Here is a 27,125-nt window from a genome sequence, read left to right on the forward strand (position 1 = left end):
TTACTTAGGTGTTTCAGTATGATTTTATAAATCAAAGACAATTTTAATATTTTTTTACTGGAATGCTCAAAAGGATATATAACTCACTTCATACCCTTTCAAGACATGATACTCTTCCTCTCTTCATCCTTAAGGAACTCCATAAACCCTCAAAACTAGAAGTAAAATTACCTCATGGTGATCTCATTTTTTTTTTCGGCATCAAGTTATGAAGTTGTTAATCCGGTCTTTTATCTTGCATTCACAATTATAATGTCAAGATTGAATAATCTGCCTTTATCTCCAGGGTGACAGCTATGTAGAAACTTCAAAAGGGATAGTTTTGCCAGCATCTAAAGACTTGTTAATTACTGTATCTTGAAGTAAAGTGAAATAAAGCAGGATGAAAAATGATATTTCTCTTTGACAACCTTGTTAAAATATCAGTGATGAAGCAGTACATTTTAAGTACTTTAACAATGCATTTAACTGAGATCAAGACCATTCTGATCATGGTGCAGGTTAATCTCTATAAGATACATTATAGAAAGACACGTGTGTGTGTGTGGCACTGATGGCTTAGAAAGCTCATCATTGGAAATTAAATATTTTGCTTCTCTTTTCCTATTGAAACTGATGGAGATGAGTTAGTAATGGTGTTGATTTACAGTGTGCAGATGGGCTTGTATTGTTATGTCTTCCAAATATAAATTAACTGAACAATTTCATGACCTTTTTGTATTATATATTGCAGTTTTACACTGTTTTCACTACTGTTGGCCTTTCATGACCTAGTTAGTGTAAAGCCAGATTGTATATATTAATATGACCTGTATCAAGCACTGCGTTAGCAGCAGAGAATACTAATATTGTATTATCTATACGTTTTTGCAGGATTAGGGTTTGAGGTGGTAGTTCTGCACTGAGTGTAGGTTTGTCTGCACGCTGCTTCTGGGGAGTTGGAGGCTGAGTGAACTGTGCAGCTCAATCAACAGAGTGATATTGGCTCCATAGGTTATGAGTGCCATAGGAAAGAAGTCCTCAGATCAAACCCATAGAACTTAGGCCAGTCAGCAAAAGCTGTGGACTCGAGCCTTTTATTTTAAAAGGCTGTTTCATTAGTTGCCTGAAAAATCTGAGTTAATGTGAGTAAGCAACCAATGAATCCCTTGTTAATGCCCACTTGAAGGCGCATATTCTATATAGACTCATGATACATAAAATCAGGCTCAGGTTTTCAGAAAGTATGTAGTGTTTTCTATTTTCATGTTTGATCTGGTTTAATATAATACGCAACTATTGATATCATAAAATACATAACATAAGCCATAGTGGGTAACTGAGTAAGCTGAACTGATGTTGGGGTTAGAACACCATTTGTTTCATTACTTTTAACTACCTGTGGCTTTGTGAATTTATATTACATCAGCAAAGGCTTTGAGTGGTATTTAAATAACAACTGTTACAGCAGGCTACTGGCCATTGCCCCAATATCCTTGCATTAGTAGTATCCAATAGATGATGATCCTAAGGAAGGAGATAGTAGTAGTAGTATAAAGGGCTTAAACTATTGTAGAGACTTTGGATGGGTAAGGAGAACTCCTCCCCTCCTTGGTCACCACAGTTCACATCCCAAAAATAGTTTCCCTGTAGGAGCTATAACCTAACTCTACAGGAGATGAGAGTTCTCATGACATGAGCCAGTTATTCCTGCTAACACCTGACTTTAGCAGTGCTATTCATCACAAGTATTTCCCGATCTGTACTGTATTCATTCATTGTGACATCTTTAAAAATAAAACAAAAAGAAAAAGGAAAGCTAGAATATAAAAGTGAGATAATACTCTTGGCAATGCAAAAACAACAAATGTAACTTTGCTTTTGTTAGCATAACCTTGTAATGGTGCCATCTGTAAGAAAACTGCACTTAAAAATCTCTGGTCCAAGCTTTCAGTCTGAGTCTCTCCCCACAGAAGGGAAGGGAATAGAAGGCGTGTGGCTTTCCTGGTGTGTACAACTTTCCTCATTCCTTTTACTTACGTAAGAGACTGACATCTAAAGTGGAAGTTCAGTAACTAAATAATTGTGGTTAAATGAGAGGCACTGGGGCTTTTAGCAGAGGGATAGTTCTAAGGAATTACCAAGGTGCCATCAAGAAATCACCCTGGTTAAAATGAGCCAAGCATGGTAACAGGGAGATGGCAGTGCTTGCGCCTTTCAGAGAGGAAAAGTGTGTGTTAGTGTGAAAGTTTGTAAAATAGACAAAGTTGGATTCCATGTTGAATACAGTGTGATCTGTGGGGTATGTTACAGTAATATCTGAAATTGAGAATCTCATGTGTTGCTTTAGATTGGGATGAAGCTATTGGTTCAGTTGTTAATGCTAGGTTCGGTTTCAAAAACACTGAGAAAATTTAAATGAGGTAATGGAGCCCAGGGTTTTTTAAGGTAGTTCTAGTGCCTGAGAGGCTTTCAAAAGTGAAACCTTGTACCTGTAGGACATCAGCTTTGTAGTGCAAATGCCCTTTCTGAAAGTACATGTGGAAAATTAAATCACTTGATATACTCAAAGTGGTGTCATTACGCTGAAACCTTTGTAAAGCTAGTCCTCAGACTAATTTGTATGAAGTCAGTGTGAGTGTATCTGTGCTGACCTGCAGTCAAAGCAGTGCCTGCGGAATTTCCAAGCATGTTTATGGTTGGATGCATTTGAAGTCTTCTGTTACTACAACCATTGTTGTAATATGTCCAGTAATATATCAGTAACAAATATAAAAAGACTGACTTGTGAAATTTAGTACATCCCAAACTTGTGGAGCCAGAAGTTATTGCTACTCAGTGAAACTGGCAGGACAAGAGATCAGCATGCTGTGAAGCGGGCACCGTAGTGGGGGCTCCATCCCAGGGTAGAGATGTTTCTCGTATACCACTTTGTATTGCTGTACTAAAAATAAAAATAGATTGATGAATTTTTGCATAATAGTGGACAGAAAGTACAGTGATGGCTTAATTGTTTTAAAATAGCTAAGCTAAGTCATATTCTTACTTGGTTGGTTTGATAAATAATGAAAAACACGTTATGTTTGTGCTTTTAGAAATATGTTTGTTGTTGTGAATATATCTAGGTTTCGATTTTCAGAATAAATTCAGTTTGTGGTTAGAAACAAATGAAAATGGATTCCACTGGCAGTGAGTGAGATAGTTATACAGCAATATTCTTGAGAGCAAAAGAAAAACATTCCTTTCATAGTGACTGAATTACACAGGCAAGGAGTATGATGGTTATTATAGAGACAATTAACATTTCTCTGTATGAATGTGTTTTAATAGTAAAAAGTATCAATATGTCTTCAAAATAGTTTAACGTTTAAAATGTTCGGCATCCTGTACTTGCCTGAACCAGAATATAATCTAGTTGTTGCCAAACACTTCAGTGTATTACTGCTGCAAAACTTGCAGTAGTTACTTAATCAGATTTCTCTACACCCAGCTCTTCTGGGATTTTTGAAACTAGTTTACCTAATTTTAGAGAGAAGGAAAAAACATTCCAGCATCTTTCCTGGAATTTCATCCAGACCTTAAATTAATGAGCAGAATATAACTAATTTCTGAGAATAAATCTAAGAGGGATAGTGAGTGAAGCATGAGAAACAATTGAATAATATGAATGGAAGTAATTCTCAGAGTACACATCAATAATCGCAGCTATGCTGCGTTTCGAGATAAATCTGTGGGTTTTCAGTTGCTGTTCGTTCAGGTCATCTGAACCAGGAGGCTGGTACCAGCACTGCACTGTCACTGTACCGTGCTCTCAGGTCTGGGGCGGCTCAGCTGAAGTTTTTAGGGATGAATCTGCTTGTTGTGTGGTCCTATGTAAAATTATATTTGCTGTAAATATCCAGACACCTACTAAATTCAAAGAATAAGGTTGCTCTTTTGTTCTCTTTTTCATCCCTTTATCTGTGGGAATTGATTCATAGTTTTAATTAGCCTGCCTTCTTTCACAAAAAATACCCTTCTAAGAAGCAAAAAATTATAAATATTTTAAAAGATGCTTTTTTGCTAGGTGCATCCTTTGGTTTCTACATTTGTACTCGTAGTGTTTTTTAGAAATGTTAATTGCTAGCTCATTGAGAACTTTTAAATGTAAAATCAGCAACAGCATATTCCTAAACTATTGGGGGGGGTGTGTATGCACTGTCAGGGAAGCACAAATTCTTTCAAAATCAGTGTCGTTGTCTTTTTAAGCATCTCAGGAAGAGGTCTGTGTAGAAAGGTCCTATGTATTTCAGACTCTAAATGAATGCTAACCAGTTGTCAGCTCATTTCTGCTCATCTACTAACAGAACACCTGTTGCAGGATTCTTGTCTGTCTTAAACAGTTCAGCAACAAATATCATACTGACAAGTCTGAACCTGAATATTTAAATGCTGAAATGTCTGTCATGGTAATTAACACACAGTAATTAGATCAATTCAACAATATTTGCTATATATTAATTTAGTCCATGGATACTGAAATCCAGCCAGTTACATATAATCCCATTGAAGTCGATATAATTGAAGTTATATATATCCTTAAGTGCTTTTTTGGATTAGGGCTAAATACTTTTTCTTTTCAAAGAAAATGCTGTTCAGCTTCTGGTTCCTCGATACTCTTCCTCAAAAAAATAAATGTTGCAACCTGAATATGGAATAATGAGGAGGTCACTACTCCTAGCTATTTGTGAAGCTGGGTCTTTCCACTCTCCACTTGCCTAAGCATGTATGACTTGGGTCAAGAAATACGTGATGAGAGAGAGCTGAGAAGCTGGGGAGAAGTCGGCTCCATGAGACAGGCACTTCTGGGAGAACAGACTGCATTACTTCACAGAAAGAGAAATACAGATCAACTGTTTGAACACAATTTTTAGGTAAATACAAGTTATTGTGCAGTAACTGTTGTAAATATTTTTTTTCCTGATTCTTTGTTGCAGTTGAGTCAACAAGCCCGTCTCTTAGATACTTATACTCCTTGAAAGAAAGAACTTTGACTTTGCTGAGGAATGGCTATTCTAGAAACTATGCCCTGGAAATGTAAAATCAAAAAATATAAACCCCACTCTCTTAAAAGCAATGCTGTGGGTGTGATGGTACTAGAGGTAGGGGTGAGGGTCCTACTCTGGAAAGGGGCTCCTGAACAAAGAGAGCGCTGAAAAGGCTAGGGAGTAGCTGAGGACAGAATGGTGGTATGTGGATTACAGAGATTAGACAGCTAACTTGAGATTTCTCTTCTGTTCTTACAGGTGTTATTGAGATTTTTCTTCTTTTTCTCCTAAATCTCTCCCCTTTTTTTTTTATGTACGTGACATAAGAATTTAATGTGCATTCTGAAAAGAAAGTGCTTGGGAACTCTGCAAAGGTATTTTTAGAGGTCTATCCTGAAACCTTCTGCTTGGTGTGTACAAGGGCCTCTGCCTAGACTGTTGTCACTGTAGATCACAGCACCTTGCAGGAGTATTAAATTATAAGAAGACATAACAAATACAGTTGACTGCCTCCCAAGGTGTTTTTCACCTTAAGCATTTTGCATGTAATTTATTAAAAGTAACTGCTTGGATGCATGGAAGACAGTGTATATAACCTTCATCTGTTCCCTCCACCTTATTCAAACTTAGCACTTTGGTTAAAACCAGAAATATCTTCTACCTACATAACGTTGCATTAAGTAGTTCTGTTGATCTGCCAGCTCTGTTCCTGTCCTTGTCCTCTTTTTCATCTGCATCCTAATATGCAGCAGCTTGATTATGAAGTTCTTCTGTACGGTTACTACTTTGGTCTTGGACTGCCACGTGACACAGCACCCTGCTCGAAGGGCAGGGATTTTGTCATCTGTAATATTGTCTTGAGCAGTGTACCTGAAAATTCCCAATTGTAGATGTAGGAACATTACAATTTTCTGATAAAATTTAGGATGAAAGGTAATGCAAAGCTCTTGTCATCGAGGAAGTGCTAACATGACCGAACCCAGATTTAAGAGCATTCTGCAGCAGTGCTGGAATAAAAACTAATGGCTGTACTCAGCTTGGACTGCAGGCGCAGTGCTGTCAGGCTGTCGCTCCCGTATTCGTGATTCAGATAGCAAAGCCTATCCTAAAGAGCTGGCGCTACTGGATCTATGGCAGCTGTTGCAATGCATAATTAATGCAGCCCTGGGATATGGTTTCAAACGCTCTGTGTCAGTGTGTGCAGGAAGCCTGCGAAATGGGCAGCATTTTCAATAGTCAAATATTTATGATTACCGAACTTTATAATGATGTACACATTTCTGGGTGAAGAGAGGAAGGATTCCCAAATAGGTTGTTATTGAGAGATTCCAGTGGAAATTAATGTCACTTTCATGGTCTACAAACAGCAAGGAAAAGATGAACTAATGTTTGCTTAAGCAGTTTTGGACAATGTACAGCATAAACAACAAAATGAGTAGAGAAAGAAACTTCTAGTTGTCTACTTTGGATCTAAGTAGGTCAAAAAAGGATACAGGAGAAAGCAAAAATTCTACCAATGTTTGGGGCATGTGACTAGAGAGATGATTTTGAAGCAAGCTGCTAGGCAAAGAAGGTTTCTCAGGTAAAGTCTTCAGTCAGCAAGGTATGTAATACTTTTATTGAGAACTACTTTCCTGGCAGGTTGAGGAAAACCAAAATGGCTGTTTAATACAGTTTCCTTCTCTATGTGCTGGAAGCCTTTGCCACATAATAGCAAGAGGGTCTTGTCCTATAGCTGTGACTTTGAGTCCCACAAACAGAGGATGTTACTGGAGCGTGCACTTGGTATCCAGTCGTACCTTAACCCATATGTGTTTCATTAACTGAAAGCAAGCTGCCATAATAAGAAATTGTCCAGGGTCAAGGGAAAACTTTTGAAAAAAGTTATATAAAAGGAGAAAAGCTGATCTCGATAATTGTGCTTGTTGTGTTGTGTTTTTTTCTGTCTTTAGCAGTACTGTGTAGTAGTAATAGAGAATTTCTGGGCAGGGTAGTGATTATGTGTATATATTTCTGGGTTTGTTTGGTGGGTTTTTTTCTGAGGTGTCTAGGAAAAATATAAAACACAGCTGTGGGAAAGATTGAAATTTCAAAATCTACTCTTTCTGACCTTAAACTTCATTCCTGCAGTGTATGTGTTTTTACAAGACTATCCCTTGTTGCATATGAATTATGCAAATGTCTTGAATTATATTCCCAATGCCCACAGTGGAAAACCTGCTTCATGTGTGAAATTTAGCAGACGAGAAGTAGAAATTGATTTTTGAAATTTAGATCCTACTCCACCGTTTTTTTTAGCATTTGGATTAAATTAGTGAAGTTTTATGAATTTCAAGTAGCTGAAAACTTTAAGTAGTGTCTCTATAAAGATATCTAAATGTACTAAGTATAATGTAATTTCAGGATCTGTTTCTTGAAATGTTTTGAATTTAATTCAAATATAAAACCAAATCATTACCTGGCTGAAAATCAAGAGGTTTTGACTGTGTCTAAAATATGTGGGGTTTTTTTAAGTTAAAGGCCTTTGAGAGATATTAAGATCATTAAGCTTTATTTCATTTTTTTATGACTTAGGAGACCATAGACTAGTGAAAGCAGCCCAAGCTAAAGTTAAATGACTTTCCACAAAATATGCTCTACTTGACACTGCTACTATTTTTTTCCCTCTGTCATCTCTGTCACCCTACCTTTAAAAAACAAAACAGCATCTGAAAACTTGAGTAGCTGTGGAATGAAATCAGCTAAGAAAACTGATACATGTGTTGCAGTGAACTTATGTTCTTCCTGATGGTAACAATTTTTTCTATGTTTTTGTAATTGGATTGTTTGCTTCTTCAAAAGGCAGGCAGCCTGATTCTGGAAGAAGTTTTTGCACAGGTATATAACTTGTGGAATTAATAGCCAAGTCTGTCAGGGAACTCTTTAGTACTATGTTTCATTTCAACAAGCTCTGAAAGATGTGGGACAGTGAAGTATGAATACTGGCTTTTCTAGTAGGTATCTTTTAAATAATGGTTATGAGAAAAGCCTGGAGAATTGTTGTGAGGACCACAGAGGTGTTCTGGCAAACACACCCCCCCAGTCAGGGCATGATAGCTAACGGGCTTGCACTGAAATGTGCTGTTCTGAATCTGGCTAATGATTGCTGCTGTTTCGCTCCCTCTGGGTTGTGAAACAAAGAAATTATGCATCAAATCAAATAGCTGCAATTTTGCCACACAAAAAGACAAATATGTCTATTACACGTCTGCTGTAACTAATTTATGTATCCATATCTAATTTGTTTATTAGTAGATTGACGTTTACACATTTAAACAAAACCTAATTTGATATGGAAAGAATCAGAAGGGAGGTGATGGACTGGCTGCATTGAAAGCACAACCCCTCCCCCCAAACAAACCAAAACCAAAAAGAGGAGAGACCTGGATGGAATGATTTTTTGTCTTATTTTTACAGGGCAGTTTGCGGTAGTTCTTTACTATTTTCCATAACTCTTATTGGCAAGTGTATAGTTCCTTTGCTTACAGGGACTGCACACTGTTGAGCACTATCTGCCCCATTTATATGGGTAGACTTAACTGTCTTGATTATACTTTGAGCTGGGTGTATAACAGATAACTTGGACTGAAAAAAGAAAATTATTCTTCTGCAGACAATAATTCCTAGTTAATAGATGGAATTTTACTAATAGTTACGAATTAATAATAATATATATATATTTTTGGAGCCATGGCCAAATGTTGCCTATCCTAAGTTTCACTTATTTTAAGTAAGGCACTCCCCAGCACGGGGCGGGGAAAAGTAAAGGCCTCTTGTCATGTTATAGTCTTGGGTGATGCTTAAATGAGCCAGAACAAAGGATCCATTTGGAAAGAAGTTACATTAGGATTTGGTCCAGTTACTTCATGTGTCCCCTTTTATTGTCAACAGCAGAAGGCTATCCCCTAACGGGTGGCCCTGTCAAAGACCATTTAGGTATAACAGAAAGAGTCTCCTAGTAAAAATGCAAGTAACTTTTTCATCTGCCTACAAGGAGCTGAAATGCTTGCAGTGGGGGGAAAACCGGAGCAGTTTGTTTGTTTATTTTGTATGAAAGGCTTGGAACAATTCTGCAGTGTGGTTCTGACCTTTTCATATACAGAACTAAGTGGTAAGGGAAATTGGGTTTCCTGTCAGCTCTTAGAATCTGCTATTTCTCTCCTTTTTCTTGTGGTCAATACTTGGCTTTTCTCTAAAGCCTTGCTGGGGATATTGTTATTTCAGTTAGACCATAAAGACCCTCACCTGCCACTGCCAACATGTTTCCTAGCAGAAATAGATTAGCTCAAATGACAGGATCTAGGCAAAAGTTCAACTTTAATGTCTGATGCCTTATAGAAAACTAGCAGCTTGCAATACGTGGCTTAGCTGCACTTCGCTGTCAATACGTGCTTTATTCAAGGTTTGCTTTCTCCTTTTCTTAGAAACCATTTTAAATGCAGAGATATAATAGAATAGAACTCTTTCCTTGTAAAAAAAAAAAAAATGTTTCTGGCTGGTTGTAGGATGAGATAACAGGAAAGGGCAGAAGAAAAGTATAGGATGATGACAGGGAAAATATTAGAATTGAAAAGGATCAATTAAGCGCATCGTTCTGATTTGTGAAATTGATTAAATTAGGCAAATTTCTAGGCCAAAAGGGAATATCATTTATTGGGACTGATTTGTGGGAGCTAAGATAAGTAAGCTCATTTGTGTCACCTTTTCTTAACTGGTAAAACTCTTAGGAGTTGAAATCTCATAATTCTAAACTTTTGAAGAAAAGGGACTATCATGTAAAATACCCTACAGGTCTAGTGGTCCTTCCTTGGGGTGAAAACAAAGGCTTAGCTTCAAAACTGTGATTACAACTGTATTAGAAAATAAAATGAATCTACACACAAAGATGAACCCTTGAAAGCGCTGATTGTTTCTATGACTGTTGTGATCTGCAGCTCTCCCTCCCTGCATCTGTGACACTGTAATTAAGGAGAATTAATTACCATGGAGGCCTTGTTAAGAATAATGCTGGTAAGAAAAGGGGCTAAAATGGATAGTCTTCCATATTTTGAGCTTATCCAGGAACAAGCATGTGGAAAATAAACAACAAGAGGAAAGATTTATGGGAAGCTGGTGTGTCAGAGTGTCAGAAGCCTTCACATGAAGAAGAGGTAGAGAATTTTGGCATGATTTGGGAAAAACAAAATCTGTGGGACCAAAGACTGATTACTTTTTTTCTGTCCCTATAACTTCATATTTTGGGAAGAACACAGCATGCTGTTATTTCTGGGAAAGATGCTTTAGGGAATCCTAACCTGAGGAATGTGGGCTTATGAAAGGTTCTATGTAGATAAATTATGAAGAAAATTTCCTTCCTATAGAAGGTATTCAGCCCATGGAATATGACAGGTAGAAGAAGATAAGAGATGGTGTAAATGCTGTCATAGTATGCTATTCTATGCAAAACTGCTATATTTAGCACAAATCAAAAAAGCTGAGGGCAGAATGTAGAGGACAATGCATCTCCATGGAAGTTGTGTTTTGGCAGAGCCGAAGCCTTGGTTCCATGGACAAATCTGAGAAATGCTGCCAGTTTTAGTGAATAAAAGACAAGCGATGCAAATTTAGTGGATCAGGGAATGGGCGTGAGAAGCAGAAGAAATAGCTTTGAGTGCAATTGCATCAGGGACCTGTCTAAACTGCCTGTGCTGCTGAGAGGGGTGTTCATGTAACATGATTTTGTAATTATCGGACAACATGACTTTAACTCCTCATTTAGGTGGGGTTTACTGTTTGAGGCTTTTTTCTTAAAAACTGATTTAGATGTGAAGAATAAAAGGTTAACTAAAAGGACAGAACTGCAGACAAAACCAAACATCTACTTATGGTTAACAAAATATTTCTGATCAATCCAAAATAAATATTTGAAGACTTGAACTGACCTAGCTCTCTTATACCCCACCAACTGATTTTTTTTTTGTTAATTTGACTGCAAAACCACACCCACCCCTGTTGGCCAAACTGTATAATTGACTTAAGGAGCGTCAATAGTCCATTTCTCCTTCCATTTGACTTTTCTTTATTTCTTGAGTTAGTGGTGCAGATAGGTGGAAGCAAAGGCCTGTTGTTTTGCAACATTTATTTTTATGAATGGAGGCTCTACTTAGAGATGACAACATCCCCTTTAATAAAACCTGTAGAATTAAGTTAGGTTTTTGCTGCTATTTTTGACAAATTTCAGCTGGAAAATCATAAGTTCAGTGAGGACAAGCAAGTCTAAAGCACCCCATGCTGTCACAAGTTCTCCTGGTAAGCATGCTGATGAATTGGGATGGAGAAAACGTGGTTCTGATGGTTTACATATATATATGTGTGTATATATATACATATGTGCATATATTTGTAACATATATGTAAAAACCAGGAACCCTAACAGAGGGGATTGTAGTCTTAGACTATTGGTCAGGCACAGATCATTAGCATTGGATTCACAAAAGGAAAAAACCCGCACGCATGAGACATGAGGGGAAAGCAACTGGGAAGATTCAGAGCAATGGAAATTTTATGGCTCCTAAGGCTGAGAAGGTGCAGCTTTTCGGTAGGGAGAAGGATCAGAAGAGCTGCACCATTTCAAATGTTGCTCTTTTTTTTTTTTTTTTTTTTTTGTCTGGTGGAGGACTGACCAATTTCATTGTTTCCACCTCCCTGTTGGTTTCTTACTGCACTGCTATAGTCATTAGTCACTGACAATATCCTGCAAGCTAGGAGGATCAGCGAGAGGCCAGGTCAAGGGTATGAGCAACAGACTACTCCACTGAGAGGACAGGACAAAGTAGCTGAAAGACCCGAGCACTTAGCATGGAAAGATGGTGCAATGGAAAGTGATGCAGCAGCTAAGTACTCCACAGTGAGTTTCATTTGAAAGTCCTGCACAAATGCCTCCAGGCCTTACTGAATGGCTTGACTGCTTTTTCTAGAGTGAGCTGTCCTTGTGAAGAAAATTTCTTAAGAGATGGAGTCACAGCATATTTGTTATACCAAAGGGTACTGAATGCTGCCTTTGCCCCAGTCTTTACAGGTTTGGGAATCTCGGGTCCCTGAAACCAGTAGGGAAGTCTGGAACAAGAAAGACTTTCCCTTGATGGCAGAGGATCGTATTATGGAACTCTTAAACTGGACTTATGTAAATCCATGGCACTTGATGGGATACAGCCACAGTTGCTGAGGAAGCTGGCTGACAGCATTACGAAGCCACTCTTGACAGTCTTAGAAAAGTTGTGGTCATCAGTGGAGGTTCCTGAGAACTATAAGAAAGGAAACGTCACTGCCTTGAGCAGGGGGTGCGTGTAGGCAATATTCAAAGGTCCCCTCCAACCTCAGCCATCCTATAATTGCATTATATTGAGCTTTTCTTGAAAGTGAATGAAAGTACTTCTACCATACCAGTACTTGAAGTCTCTACGGTTGGATGGGTGCATGAAGTCAGTCATTACTGGAATGATAAGGCTCTTACTGACAAGGACATACAAGCTCTTTGTTTGAAAACCTGTCTACGGGGCGCTTTAGGTTACGCAGAGCTGATATGCTCTGTGGCTGATCCTTCATAAAATCAGTGATTGAATTTCCACTGGGAATAGTATGAACTGGTGAGCTCAGGGAGGTCTGCAGTATCATAAATAAAGTTGTTGTCTTCTCAGGAGTGCCTCAGGGAGCAGAGTATTTAAAATAAAAACCTGTTTCTTGCTTGCCCTCTGTGTTGTAGCTCCAGCTGAAAGCTGCTGGACTTTGTTGATCCTTGGGGGGAAGCTGCTGAAATTGCAGTGAAAAGCCCACAAATAAGATGCTATCATGGCAAAAAGAGAAGGTTGATCCAAATTCCTGCATTCTTTTTTCTGTACTGAGTCACTTGAATACACAGGGATACCTTGTACTGTCTGTCAGATATTCTGTTCACAATGTTTTGTGTTCATGTTGGCTAAGTAGTTTGCTGCCAAATTTCACTTGTTCTGGTACAGACATTCAAGAAATCTCTAAACCCTTACTGTGTTGTTGAAGAGACTTCTTTCTGACCCCTTGCTTGTCTAGCTCGAATTCTAAGTTATTAAAGACACTAGCTTTCTTATATATATGTGGGTTACTGCAAACTTATTGTGGCCTTCACATGCTGTTTTAAGAGAAGAAAGAAATAGCATGAAGACTTCAATAATACTGTGGTGGGTTGACCCTGGCTGGACATCAGGTGCCCACCAAGCTGCTCTATCACTCCCCTTCTCAGCAGGATAAGAGGGTAGAAAATAAGATGGAAGAAGCTCATGGGTCAAGGTAAAGGCAGCTTAATAAAACAAAGGCGAAGGTCACATGCAGAAGCAAAGGAAAAAGAAAAGATTTATTTTCCGCTTCCCATCAGCAAGCGATGTCCGGCCACTTCCCAGGAAGCAGGGCTTCAGTATGTGTAGTGGTTGCTCCTGAAGACAAAAGTTGTAAATAACGAATGCCCCCTCCTTCCTCCTCCTTTCTCTTAGCTTTTAATGCTGAGCAGATGCCATATGGTATGGAATATCCTTTTGGTCAGTTGGGGCCAGCTGTCCTGACTGTGTCCCCTCCCAAGATCTCGCTCACCCCCAGCCTACTGGTGAGGGGGGAGAAACACTGGAGAGGCAGCCTTGGTGCTGTGCCAGCACTGCTCAGCAGTAGCCAAAACACAGTGTGTTACCAACACCTTGCTAGCTACCGATGCACAGCACTGTGAGGGCTGCTATGGGGAAAATGAACCATCTCAGCCAGCCCCAATACAAATACCTGTTCGTCGATGTGTAGTTGATGACACTTCCATTAGATACGATTGAGTGAAATGAGATGGAATGGCATCAGATCAGTCTACTGTGTTGCAATTAGTTACTCTGTTAGTAGAACTACACTTAGCCAATTGGTGCATGCTTCTTCATCCTGGCTTATATTTTACCTCATATGCTAAACAGCTCATGCTATCCCTAGCCAAAAATATACTGGGAGTGGTGGAAGGCTTTTTCAGGGAGTTAAAACGCAGTGAGGCTGTGGTGGTTTTTTACTGATTATGACAGGATTTTGTAGAAGTTGAAGTTCTATTTTTCACTTGTAAGGGACATTATATTTTCACTTTTAAGTGAAATGGCTATAAATGTCCATTGCTGAGTGTGTGTTTGGTTAGAATAATTTATTCTAATGCAATTTTATTTTCCTGTCATTTTCATTAGTTTAGTAGTGGAATAATGACAGAATTGTTTTGATATTTCTGTGACACAAAATTGATATTAGAAGGCTTTTTAACAAGGCAGCACTCAGTGTATTAGCTGACTTCTGTATTTTGTCTGATACCGCCATTATTATAAAAAGAAAAATCATGTATTCTTGAATAGTTGTCAGAGCGACAACTTCTCTAGACAGAAGGAGTTCTCATAGCAAAGACATGACATTCATGCTCAACCTTATTTACCATTCCTAATGAGAATGAATGTTTGTATTCCTGTTCTTCATCAGCTTGCTCATCCTTAATTTGTTTATGAAGAAGCAGGGCTGAATGTTCTGTAGTGTCTGTGAAATATTAACAATTACTTCCCAATTACATCACTACTAAATAGCATGCAGATTTTATTGTTGAGATATCTGTGAATCACTGATAAAGGGAAAAGTTTTTTCTCAGAGATTGTATTTTTAACAAATCACTTTTTACATGCAGGCAGCTTTAATATTCTTTATTATAATTTTAAAAAATTGCTTTATCTTTTCAAAACCTCTACAACTGCATATCCTCACTTAATTTATGTAGCATTTTCCTCAACTTCTCTGGGTGTACAAACAAATGTCTGGGTAAGCCAGAAATGAATAGTATGAGTGCAGAGAGGAGGCACTGACAAGTTTTGTTTGGCTGCAAACTTCGAGCAGACCACCAGCTAAATTTTCTATTTGACATAAAGGGGTCAGGCGGTTACCGTGCAATCTCACGCTGGCCACAGCGGTGCTACCCGAGGAGTACAGGAAATCAATGGTGACTGACAGATTCTAGTTGTGGGTACAATTTGCTGCTTGTCTCATTTATTGCTCTAAGATGAAAGAAACCTGCATCGGTGGTTCTGCTAGGATAAAATTGTTTCTCTCTGTGTGTTAGTTGCGGTGCTTGCTTTAGCTCGCAAAGGACCAAAGGACCCAACAAACTGCTATTCCCCCCCCCCCCCCCCACCCCCCATAACTGCCTATGCCCCACATCCTTTCAGGGAGAGGAGGGTGACAATTTAGTGATGATTTCTTTTCCTATTGTTAGTCTGCACACAGAAATTAAGCTTGAGTTGATTGCGGGTCATGTCACCAAGCTCAAGAGTACAAATATTGACAAAACTATCCCAAGGTGTTTGAGAAACAAACATGCTTTGGGAGGAGCACTAACGCTGATGGGCTATTTTGCCGGACAAAATGCCTGTGACTGTGCTGCTAACCTAGTAGCTGCATTTAGGCAACTGGGTTACAGAAATGATGGAAATAGATACGTGTGAAACTTGATGCTTCTCTGAGCTGTAATATTGCCAGAAACAAACTTTCAGAAACTGAGGTTCTCCTCATTAAGGACTCTGTGTCATTGTAGGCAGTGAAACAAATCCTTTTTATTACTTAGTTGATAGTTAAATACAAGAGAGTTATGGCTTAGAGTCAAGCGATTGGTTTGGGTGGTGGGTTTTGTGGTGTTTTGTTTTTTTTTTTTCTGAGATGCTGAAGCACCCAAGTTGGAAAGGAAAACCTTCTAGGTTTTAGACTCTTTGCATTCTGATACTTGAAATACGAATATATGGATTCATTTACATGTGTGGAATAGTGGATCTTAGGCAATGAATGCAACCAAGAGTTTGAGTATTAATGTTAATTTTGCTTTTGGGTGGGTTTTTTCACTGTTACTGGTTTCTAAAAGGACACAGAGAAGGGCTAATAACAGAAGGAGATTTTTGTAGACATTTTATTTTCTCGATTGTCTTTATTCTATTTTCTGTTTATAGAAACTTTATTTTGTATTGTTGAGGCCATGAGCTGGAAATGGCAGAGGAAGAGAAAGACACGTGTGCTAGTCCTTCAGTTCAGAATGCAGGCAGCTGTGGGAGGGAGCCAGCACAGAGTCCTGGAGTTTGGCAACTGCAGTACACCCACTTGATGCCAAGTAGTGTTAGTTCAGTAGTGCAACATAATGGTCAGACTTCATCTCAAACACAGGGTGCAAGCTTGTTCACCCACGTTCAAGAAAGATGAACTCAAACTGAAACAGGTACACGGAATTGCTATGAGGTTAATGAAATGCCTGTTTCATGAGAAGAGACTGGGAAGAGATTACTCATTTAACTTAGGAAAATGAAGCTGAGTGGGATCAGAGTGCTGTCTATGAATACATCAAAGAACATGGAGGTAGGTAAAACGGAGGGAAAAGGTGAGCTACTTAATCTAAATGACAGGCACAAGAACAAATGGGTATAAACTGATCATGAATAAATTTTAGGCTGGAAATTAGAAGAAGGTTTCTTGCCATTGAAGGAGTCAGACTTTGGAATAATCTTTTAATTAGAGCAGCAGGGGCAAGAAATTACAAGGAGATGATATGGTGCTGCTGATAGCAGGAGACTGGAACTGGTGAATAAGGAGGTCCATTTTGGGCTCCCTTCCTACAGGCTCCTAGTTCTTTTCTGGGAAGGCAAGTATAAGCTAGTTGCCTTTTCAAAAGTCAGAAGTGAAAACCATGGCATTACTCAAATAAAGCCATCTTACAGCACTTTCATACACAGTAACTGCAAAAGGTATTTTGAGGCAACCAATAACATATATCACTATTAAGCTGTTGGCACTGTGGTATAGCTGGATTCGATATACAGAAAAGAACCGGGTGTAGAGCAAGAAAATATCTTTGAACTAAACAGATTTTTCAGGAAAAAAAAAAAAAGTAAAGATTAAGCCAGTATGTTTTAATGTGGCCAAAATATAAATAAGGAAATTTAGTAGTAAGCATGTCCAAACTGTAGGGATCAAAGGGCCGGGGGGGAGAGATTATTTAGATTACTTAATATCTATGGGGATATATTAAAAAGAGTAATGATACCTTGCTGTTCTTTTTTCTTCAGCCTTTTCTAATATTACTTTTACAGGAGATGTAGCAAAATACGTGTTTGAGATGTACCATAAAGAAAGCAAGCTGGTCTTAGGCATGAGAGTAATAATTATCTCATTGCTAGCCTGTGTCCTCTTTCATCTAAATCAATGCTATGCTATCCTAGATGGATAATTCAGTTATACTTTGGTTTATGAGAACTAACAAGAAAGCTGCAAAAATGAGATGTCGTGATACTTTGGGTGTGAGTTCTTTCAAGTTGTAGACAGTATCACTGGGACCTCAAAAAGTAAAATCAAAGCATTTCTGCGGGAAGTCTTTCATAAGGCATAAAAAATTACAATTGTATGATAAATATTTAGTTTTTAATAGTACTAACGACCTTGATGGAAGGTGGTCCTAGGGATTAATATGCTCCTGAGGTTAATGGAATCAGCTCCACTCAACCAATCATTAATCCAAAGCTGGTGCCCTAGACTTTGATCATTAGTGCTTTAAAAACAAAATCAATTTTACATGGTTTGGGGCACCTTTTGACCATCAACAACAATCCAGATTGTTAATTTTGAAAATGACCTTCCTGCTAGATTTTTCTTTTTTTCTTCCTTACGTTGCCCGCCGTTCAATAATGTGTAAGCATAAAATGAAAATGCCAAATTTCAGTATGCTGTGTTTCGAAATGTCTGGTTTGAGTCCTAAGGTGTGTTGATAATAGAAGGATAACAGCTTTTTACATAGAGCACTTCAGATTCTAAAGTCTTACAAATGGCAGTTCTTAACAGTTTGAAAGTATTTTCTAAACAATTTGGACACTGTGTTTGAGTTCAACATATTATTAAATATGTTGGTTTTGTGCATGTCCTGCACCTGTGGGTAGGTACGTGCTGGTTAAGGAGCTGTGTCCGTAAACACTGGTGTGCTAATGGCTAATTTTTAGAAATAAATCTTGAATTTTGGGGGATTTTGGAAACACTAAGCTAAATTTCAGAAAGATTCCAGTAACTTCAGGTGTTTCACTGCAGACCACAGGGGCCTATTTTTGTGACATATTCCATATAGATGCCTCCTTTTGAGCTCAATACTAAAAATGTAGTGTTCATTGTAATGAAGTATTAATATTACTGTTCACATTTTATGACATACGGCCCAAGGCTGAGCTGAGCAGACAAAAGTCATGTTACAGCGTTGCTCTGGCATGGGATAACATGCACAGGAAACAAACATTGATAACCTCCTGAACTGCATAGACTGAATACTCTCCCATCCGTGTTAGAATGTCATGCATAAACTTAAACGCAGCACCCCATTTCTATGATGATGTGGATGCTAAGCTTCCCTGGAAAAAAGAGCTCTGTAATTGAACTCCCTGCTATGTGCAGATTCAATTATGAAGTATGTGAGTTAAAGGAAATTATTCTGGACAAGGAAACTGGCTGAAGTACAAAAATTTTAATAAGAACAGTCCCATTTTAAGAGTGGAGCATCTGAACAGGGAACTCCCATCTTTCGTGTCCCAGTGCCACAAGGAATCTGGTCTTACCTGCAGCAATACATGCAGCAGTAGCAGGAATCTCACAGGATGCCTAAATATAAAACCTGTAACTTAGACCTAGTTGTAAAATGTCACATAGATAAAGTATATTTATTTTTTTATGTATATATGTGTGTATACACACACATATAGTCAAAATACAAGAAAGGCATTCCCAAGAATCAACCTCTTGCAAAAATGGTGTTACTAGAAGGCATTACTTAGAATGGTTATTCATGTTTTCTTTTTAAATAATCTGTTTTCCTTTATTGCAGAATAAATTTTTGCTTAACTCTCTATATTATTAAAAGACTATAAGTGGAGTCCTAGCCCATTGAATACGGCAGCAAAATAACCTTTATTTTCTGTAGGATCATAGTTAAATATGAGAATTTTTTAGCAGATGAAAAAAAAAAACCCACCACCATAATCCCAAAAAGTAAAGAGACCAGAGGAAATTAACTTCCGGAAAATTCATAAAAAATACATATGGCTGTTTAAGTGTCAAGGCATACATTCAAAGAAATTAAAAATCTTTCTGTTGTTTTGGAAAATATTTCAGTTTTATGCAGTGTAAAATTATGTGCCTAACTCAGTTGGAAACATCTAAAATTTCAATTGAAGTCTGTTTTGTTTGGGTGTTTGTTGTTGCTGGTCTCACTTCAGAAATACTTAAACAATTACTCAAGTATAGCGACACTAGTGTCTACTGCACTGTGAGTAAATTTTTAAACAGTTTTTGATTGTAGAGTATAACACTCTGGCACAACCCCGTGAACACCCTTCCCCATTTAAGTCAGCAGAGCTTTATTAAAGTTATTGTTTATAGCAGTTAGTTTTCATAGAGGTTTCTCTATGGGATTGTCTTTACTGTTTAAAATACCACTGAAAATCTTATTTTAATACCTGCATGGCCCTTCATAGTGAAATGATGGGGGAGCTGGGTGAGGCTACAGAAGGAATTGCTAATGGGGAGGAGGACGCGCTCGCAGGCTGTGCAGCAGCCTCCTGCCCTCTGTTCTGCAGCTCCATAAACAACTTGCTAACCAGCACCAGATAATGGCTGTGGATGCTAAATAGTCTCTTTCCCTGTAATTGAGCCAAAGTGTTTAAAATATGGTAGTTTAAAAAAAAAAAATTCTTTCTAGGGGAAAACAAATAATTTTCTGTTTGATCTACACCACCTTTTTAATAACATTTTATGGTATCACACAGAGGAGAAAACAAAATAAATTCAGCAAATGTAGAAATCGATAGAGAAGCTGGTATTTCCTCCGGTGAATAAAATCAATTACATCTTCAGAAGAGAGGTGTTTCTTTAAAAGGAAAAAGAAAACGAGAGATAGAGAAGGAGAGTCGTTCCCCCCCTCCCCGTGTCGTGTCGTGCCGTGTCCCGTCCCCCCCCCAAGCGGCAGCCCGGCCGCCTGTGCCTGCGGGCTGTAGGTGTCACTGTGACCATGGCGTTGGGTCAGGTGCCGGGGGGTCGTTGCAACCCACGGAGCTGCCCACCTGATCGAATGAGTTCGGCAGTCAGACGCTCAGCATGCAGGGGACGTTGTCCGCCGGGCTGTTTGAGGCGCTGGCAGCAGAAGGTGACATCTGGTGACTAATGGGCTCAGATGTGAAAGCCGTTCCCACAGTTCCGTGGGCGGCAGCTGCTCCGCCGCCGTGCAAGGCGGAGGGAACGAAGGGGAAAAGAATATCGCTGGAAAAAATCAATACCTTCTGATTTCTGGGGAAGTGTAACGTGGCCCCAGCTGCAGACATTTTCCCAGCCTGGGATTTGTGTTAAATGAAAGGATGACACAGCGAAGCATGGCACTTTACTGCGTTGCCTCTTTTGCTTATCTAAACCGATCAACTTCTAACAAAATGGCTCCACCGTATAAAAACAAAGATGGACCCTTTCCAGACACAGTCCAGACTCCGTTCTGTTTCTCTTATCAGGCAGGGCTCTGTCAGAGTCAAACCACTCTGGTTCCAGGGTAACCTCAGCTTTCGATCATCTCCCTGAAACGCTATCAAAACTGAACCAGAGCTCTCGCTGCTTCCTCGTGGGCAGGTACGTGTGAGGAGAAACTCATCTGTCACTTCAACTCCCTGAAACAAAGACTAAGCCAGAATGCAGTGCCCGTATATTTAATGTTTGATCCACTGACCAAATGTGATTTATTTGTCAAATTCTTAGAAATAGCAGAGAAGAAACCACAGGAAGAGCTCAGTGCGGCAGACTGTGGTAAAAACTCTGTTATTAGCAGATGACAGGGCAAACCGCAGCATGGAAAGCACAGATAAATTCATAGCTGGAAGTTAGTGTTTACAGCAGTAAAAGGATTTTGAGGGGCTTTCTGGTGTGTGCAGGGGAGGGAAAGGGGAAGGAAGCTGGGAGGCTGGAAAGGAGGGTTGCTTAGTTCTTGTGCCCTGCTATGACAAGTAAATCTGTGTTTGGTGTTAGGGAGTCACTGAAAAGAGCTGGCAGGAGAAAGGAAAAGCAAGGACCTGAGGAGAGAGATGCATTTTGCTGTGTGCACACATACGTGCGCAGGCAATCACATGGTTTTCCCTCATGCAAGCTTCTAGTGTGACGGAGGGAGGATAGTCACATGCACCAGCCTCATAAAATCTGCAAAAGCACTGTTCTTAATTCAGCCATCGGCTGCTCCCAGACCTCACGCAGAGAATTACAACGAAATTCTATTTGCAGACTGACATCCCTAATGCTGCTGTGTCCTTATGTTTACTTCAGTTAACTGTCAGCCCTTATAAAGTGCGCTGTACCACAGCCACTGCTGTGGAAAAGAAAACCCTCAGAGTAGCTGCTTTGGGGGAGATATTTGAGAGAAACATAAAGAGAAGCAGCAAGGGAAATTAAAACAAAACAAAAAACCCTCCAAAAAACCACAAAAAAAATCTGCTTGTGTATCTGCACAGCGTAAGACTCAAAACAGAGATCATTCAACCCTTGTTTTCAGCGCATTTCTTGGTTTTCATCTTGGCTGATAAAATATTTAACAGCCATCTTAGCACTCAGCATAGCAATAACCAAAGAACATCCAAGCTCTCAGCCCCCACTGAGACAGAATTCCAGTGACATGAAGTTTTTTTTCCCTTCAGATATGATGTGCCATCTAGCCTAGCTCAAGGTTTAATGTGAATTAAAAAAAAAAAAAGCCCCGTTACAGCATGCCCTGTTACTGAAACATACATGCACATGGTTTTCTGGAAATTAAAAATGGAAGGATGCCACTGGCATCGCTACATTCATTGGTCAGGTTACTGTATTTGCCTGCTTTTAAAAACACAAATAAGACCAGGGTTTCTTAATGTGGGTCCCCAGTTAGGATGGAATTACACTTTTCCATGTGGACATCAACCAAAATGCAATCTCTGCTCCCAGAAGTGTGCTTTCTTAATTTAAAAAAATTATAAATAAAAAAATATGGTGAAACAAATCAAGATGGGAACTCTGGCAAACAGAATTAAGTACCACGTAGAAGATATTCATTGGTCTCAAGTCAGGAACTGAATAAGGAACAGCTATAGTCCAGTGCCTGTGCATTACTACTACTAATTGTAGGAACAGGAAATTAAGAAAATAATAATTAAAAAAATACTTTTAACATCAGCTTTCCTGTGGCATTTCACATAGAAATACAGTATATTAATTGCTAGACCATGATATAATGATGGGAACTGGGTGCATTTTTTAATTATTTTTTTATTTTGGAATTGCTAAATACTGACAACTCCTGTTCTGATTGAGCAGTATCTTTTCAACATCTGCAGAGGGTTTGCCCTCACAGGCTTTGTAAAAGGGGGCAGTATCAGTTCTTGAGATTTTTATTAGAGCTGTTGTGGGTTTCAGTGGTTTTCTCTATGTGCCAGTTGCCAGAATTAGGAAATTGCACCATCCATTCAGCTGCTGTTACCAAATAAGAAAATAAGCCTAACCCTTTCTGATGGCGAAACTTGTGATTTGGTGAGACTCAGAAACTGCTGATCGAACACCAAGAGTCCAAAGCTTATCATTTAAAAATGATATATCCTTATGAATTTTGCATATCTAGCTTCTTGCTTTTGGTAAAGGTATAACCAAGTGTTATACTCGAATTTCAGATTACCTTATCTTTTTCCTAGATGCTGTTATACATTGTATATAGTGTCCACAAATTTTTAGCTTTTCAAAGTGACTTTTCTCATGCTAGGTTATCTGTATTGAGATGATGATCTTTTTCTTTCTCTCTAATTGTAAATTTTAGCTTTAACCCAGATTGACGTCAGAATGGTCCTTAACTCTGAATTACTGGGAATCTTGAGTGCTTGCATGCTCTGGGGCAGGAGTTTGAAATACAGGGAACAGGTTGTTGAAGACCACTAGTTGAAAGAGCAGATGAAATTGCAGTAATTAGGGAAGAGAGAAGCATTGAGGAAGAGTAATATGAGATGGAGGACAGTGTGAAGTGGTAGCTGTAGAGAAACCCTTTAAGAAAAGGAGCACAGGCATGGACTGATGTGGTAGTACATGCAAGGCTTTTTATGGTATGATAGTGCTTAGCTAGTGACTTTAAGTGTCTTGGAGGGAGTTTCATGGTAAGTCTGGTATTTCGAAGATGTTTAAATTAGCTAGAAGTACCCTTTTCTTCTGACTTCTAAAAGGCATTTTATTATTGTCATTGGCTTGGATAATTCTTTTTGATTTTTTTTAATTCAATTTTAACACTTGAATGGTGATGCAACTTCTTTTCTTACTAAAACTAATAAACTAAGCCCTAAAACTCTTTGCTAGGTATATCAGTTACTTGGGTTTTAATGATAAATGTAGCGGTACAACTATGTTCCTTTCAGGACCACTGAAATACGAGGGTAACTTAAACTAGTTGCTCAGCTTCCCAAGACCTCTTTTTTTCCATATGTAACGTGGTGACAAGTTTTGCCAACTTTCATTCTCTGAATGAAATCACAGAGCTTATTTTAACAGAATGTTTAAAATTACCTTCCCAAAATAATGAACTAGAAAAATGAACTCCAGAAAAGTGATTTTGTCTAGATAGTTTGGAAAGGCACAACAGATATGTACATATATTGCTATTTGCTTTTCAGGAACTCTGTAGTGCCTGGATAGTAGTCTTTCTAAAAGGCTTGTTAAAATATATTATAATCCTCTTCAGAGCTTCATGCTCTGACTAAGCGTGCGTGTGTGCGCATGTGTGTTCACATGATGCCCAGTCTCATTGCAGGACACAGCCTGACCTTCCGTACCTATCAGTAACAGCTGGAGAGAGGTGGAAGAGAACATATTCCTTCTCATGTGGAACGACTGCCCTTCCTATGCAAGGCTAAGAAACTTGTTAAAGGGCGCTAAACTGCTCTCAGTTGAGATTTTTTCATTGAGGGACATGATAGGATGGTAAAATGGACTGAAAGGATTAGGAATCGAGAAGCGTTCGTAGTGTTCCTGGTGTGAACCTGTAGTGTGTGCTTGGGCACGTAAAAAGAACACTCCTCGCCGCTCAGCGTTTTCAATCACACACTGCAGTGTTGTTTCCATGTTGAATAATCTACGCTACGAAACATGAAGGAAAGGTAAAAATCTAATTTTATTCTCATTGGATTTCTAGTAGCAGAGACTTTGCTAAAGGCATTGCTGTTTCTAGCCCAACTGGAGCCTTTGCTAGCAGGGCGGGAGTGGCAAGGATAGGGCGGAGGCAGAGCTGCTAACTTTCTCCAGCAATGCAGCTCGGTTTGAGGCCCACTTCAAATTAGCGTCAGGGAAACTTTGTACCATTTTGAGAATTTGTTGTGGGAGTGGAAGCTTATATTTATTTTGGATGAATATATGCTTATTTATTAAGAAGACTTGGGTTGTGGTGGCTGAGATTATTTAGTCAGGTGATGCTTTGAAGTCTTCCACTGGACTGTGCTCTTCCCTATGAAAGAAAACATTTGCTAAACTGAAGGCTGTATTGAATCGGGATGAAGGTAAATTCCTCTGAGCTGATTTTATTTTCTTGCTTTCTGAAAAGTGTTGCTTTCCTGTATAGACCCTCTCCACCATGTCTGCTACTGCTACAGTTATGGATGTTTGTACGTGAACGTGCAAACTCTGAAGTTTGATGTCCTCGTGTTTACTGGAGATGACTTGTGTATTTGCTCTGAGGTACCCTTCAGTTTCCTAACTGAAGTCTGGTTTTTAATTCTTGTGTGAAGATAGCTATAAGCTATTACAATGAACGATTTAACTTATTGTCAGAAATGTTTAGATTATTCTGCAGTTATGAATGCTGCACTGTGTTTTTCTAGACAAATGAACACAGTTAATAACATTACAACAATAAGGCATTTACTATTTACCAAAAAACATTTAGCTCCGGTGTCTCTGGGGGATTTATTTGGAATATCTATATTTTCACAGCTGCAAAATACAGGTGGCGTGGGCTGTTGTTGAATGAGTATGACATGTTTTTCAAAGGCAGAAAAATGAAGTCAACAGTCACACGACTAATTGACAATCATTAGTGAGTTGATCTTTTGCACCAATTGTTGGTTTAAGGCTTGAAAAATCTATCATTATCCCTGACAGCAAAAATTAGCCTGGTGAGATTCCAGCTCTCAGTTGACTAATTAACTTCTGTAATGCTGATAGACTTCCACCAGATACACCTAGGAAACATAGCCATGGTAAAAACCCTCAGATACTGATTCATTTGAATGTAGTCTCTCTTGGGAACTACAGTGTCAGCAGATAGGCGAGCAGCCTATCAATGTGGAAGGTGTTAAGTAAGGAAAGCAGTCTCTTGATTGCTTTAGAGAAGCTGGTCATGCCTAAGCTAAAATATCTTATGAGAATTTCAAACACTGACTTCTAGTTTAGGAAGCTAGCAAGCACTATCTTAAAAATTATATACAGTGTTGTAGGTGCTTCTGATTTGAATTTTTCTTGCAGGAACTGCAAGTTCATGGTACTGGTGGAGCAAAACCCTTTTTTAAAAAAGTTCTGCAAACCTGCAGTGTTTGTGTTTCTCCAATACCTGAAAGTGGATTTGTAATCTTGTACGATTTTGGCTAATTTTGAAAATTACATTTCTAATTGTGTAATAGCAAAGTTATTAATGAAAAAATACTGTAATTAATAGAGTTGAATGGAAGTAATAGAGGTAGAAATACTAAAAATGAATTTTCAAGACAATGTGACTATTCCTGTGTTTCTTTAAATCAGCGTGACCAATTGACTGGTATTTCATAGCAAGAATGTAAAGGTCTTTCAGGCAAAACCTGACATTTACAGTCTTGACTGAGGATGATCCAGCACAAATGGCATGCTAATAATGGTAAATAGCAAAATGTTAGATGAAAGGCACTGTATGACACACAATATGAAGATATGAGGCGCATCCATTTTATTTCCTAAGATTTTTTTGCTTCATCTAGTTGTAGTTCACTAAGCTGAGACTGAAACAATGATATATTTTTTGAATATTATCAAGTTATAAGGCTTATACTCTGCACCCTGATGTCTTTCATGTCATTTGGGCACTCACATGGCTTTGTATTCTAATCTATTACTATCACAGACTTTCTCTGACAACCTAATGAGTTACTGTCATTAGTTTTATCTTTAATTTGACCACATCTGGGTGTTCTGTAGGGATGTGAAATTAATAATGTGCAAGCTCTTGAACGCTCTTTGACGCAGCACTTCCACATAACTTATCACCCTCTCACACTGTATTTTTAAGTACGTTTTTTTCAGTGGAAATATCGGTATCTAGCAGTGTTCAAACATGTTGGTACCCACTTTTAATGTTGGTTAACTGCAGATATTCAATTGACAGAGCAATTTAATAAATGCGTGCTTGTGTTTCTATATTGAGAAATTGCTGCCAGGCTTAAGTGCTGGGATGTTTTTCTGTTTTCTTGTGATTACTATCCCACCCCAAAAGGAACAAAACAAAAAAAACCCCAAAAACCAAGCCAAAACCAACACAAAAAACAATGTGATGATTCAAGCTTTGGGAGATACCTTTGATCAGGAGTTGCTAGTATTACACACTCAGCATGTAAGTCAAACATGCCCCACAGTCTTGATGGGTGAAGCGGTGTCCTTCTACCTCAGAGCCTGAGGCACCTTGCAGTGAGTGAAAGGGATTTCCCTTGAAGGACCTCAGCGATGGACAACTGAGAAGATTTGTGTGTACTTTGACCTGCAAAGCACGTGAATGAAAGGACTATTCAGGCACAGTTTAGTAAGATTAAACAAAAGGTGAGAAGTGGGAAGGGTCTGGCCCCAATTGCACAGCCGCCCCAGTGCAGGGGACGCCTTTCCCCTCTCAGTGGCAATGTTGCAGAGAGCAGGGCCAGACTGGTCACCCTGTTTGAATATCAAAACATTCAAACCTTATATCACCTTTAAGTGTACATGTAAGTCTTTCATGAAAAAGAACCTGACATGGGCGTG

This window comes from Grus americana, chromosome 7 (assembly GCF_028858705.1).
Source record: "Grus americana isolate bGruAme1 chromosome 7, bGruAme1.mat, whole genome shotgun sequence".
NCBI lineage: Eukaryota > Metazoa > Chordata > Aves > Gruiformes > Gruidae > Grus > Grus americana.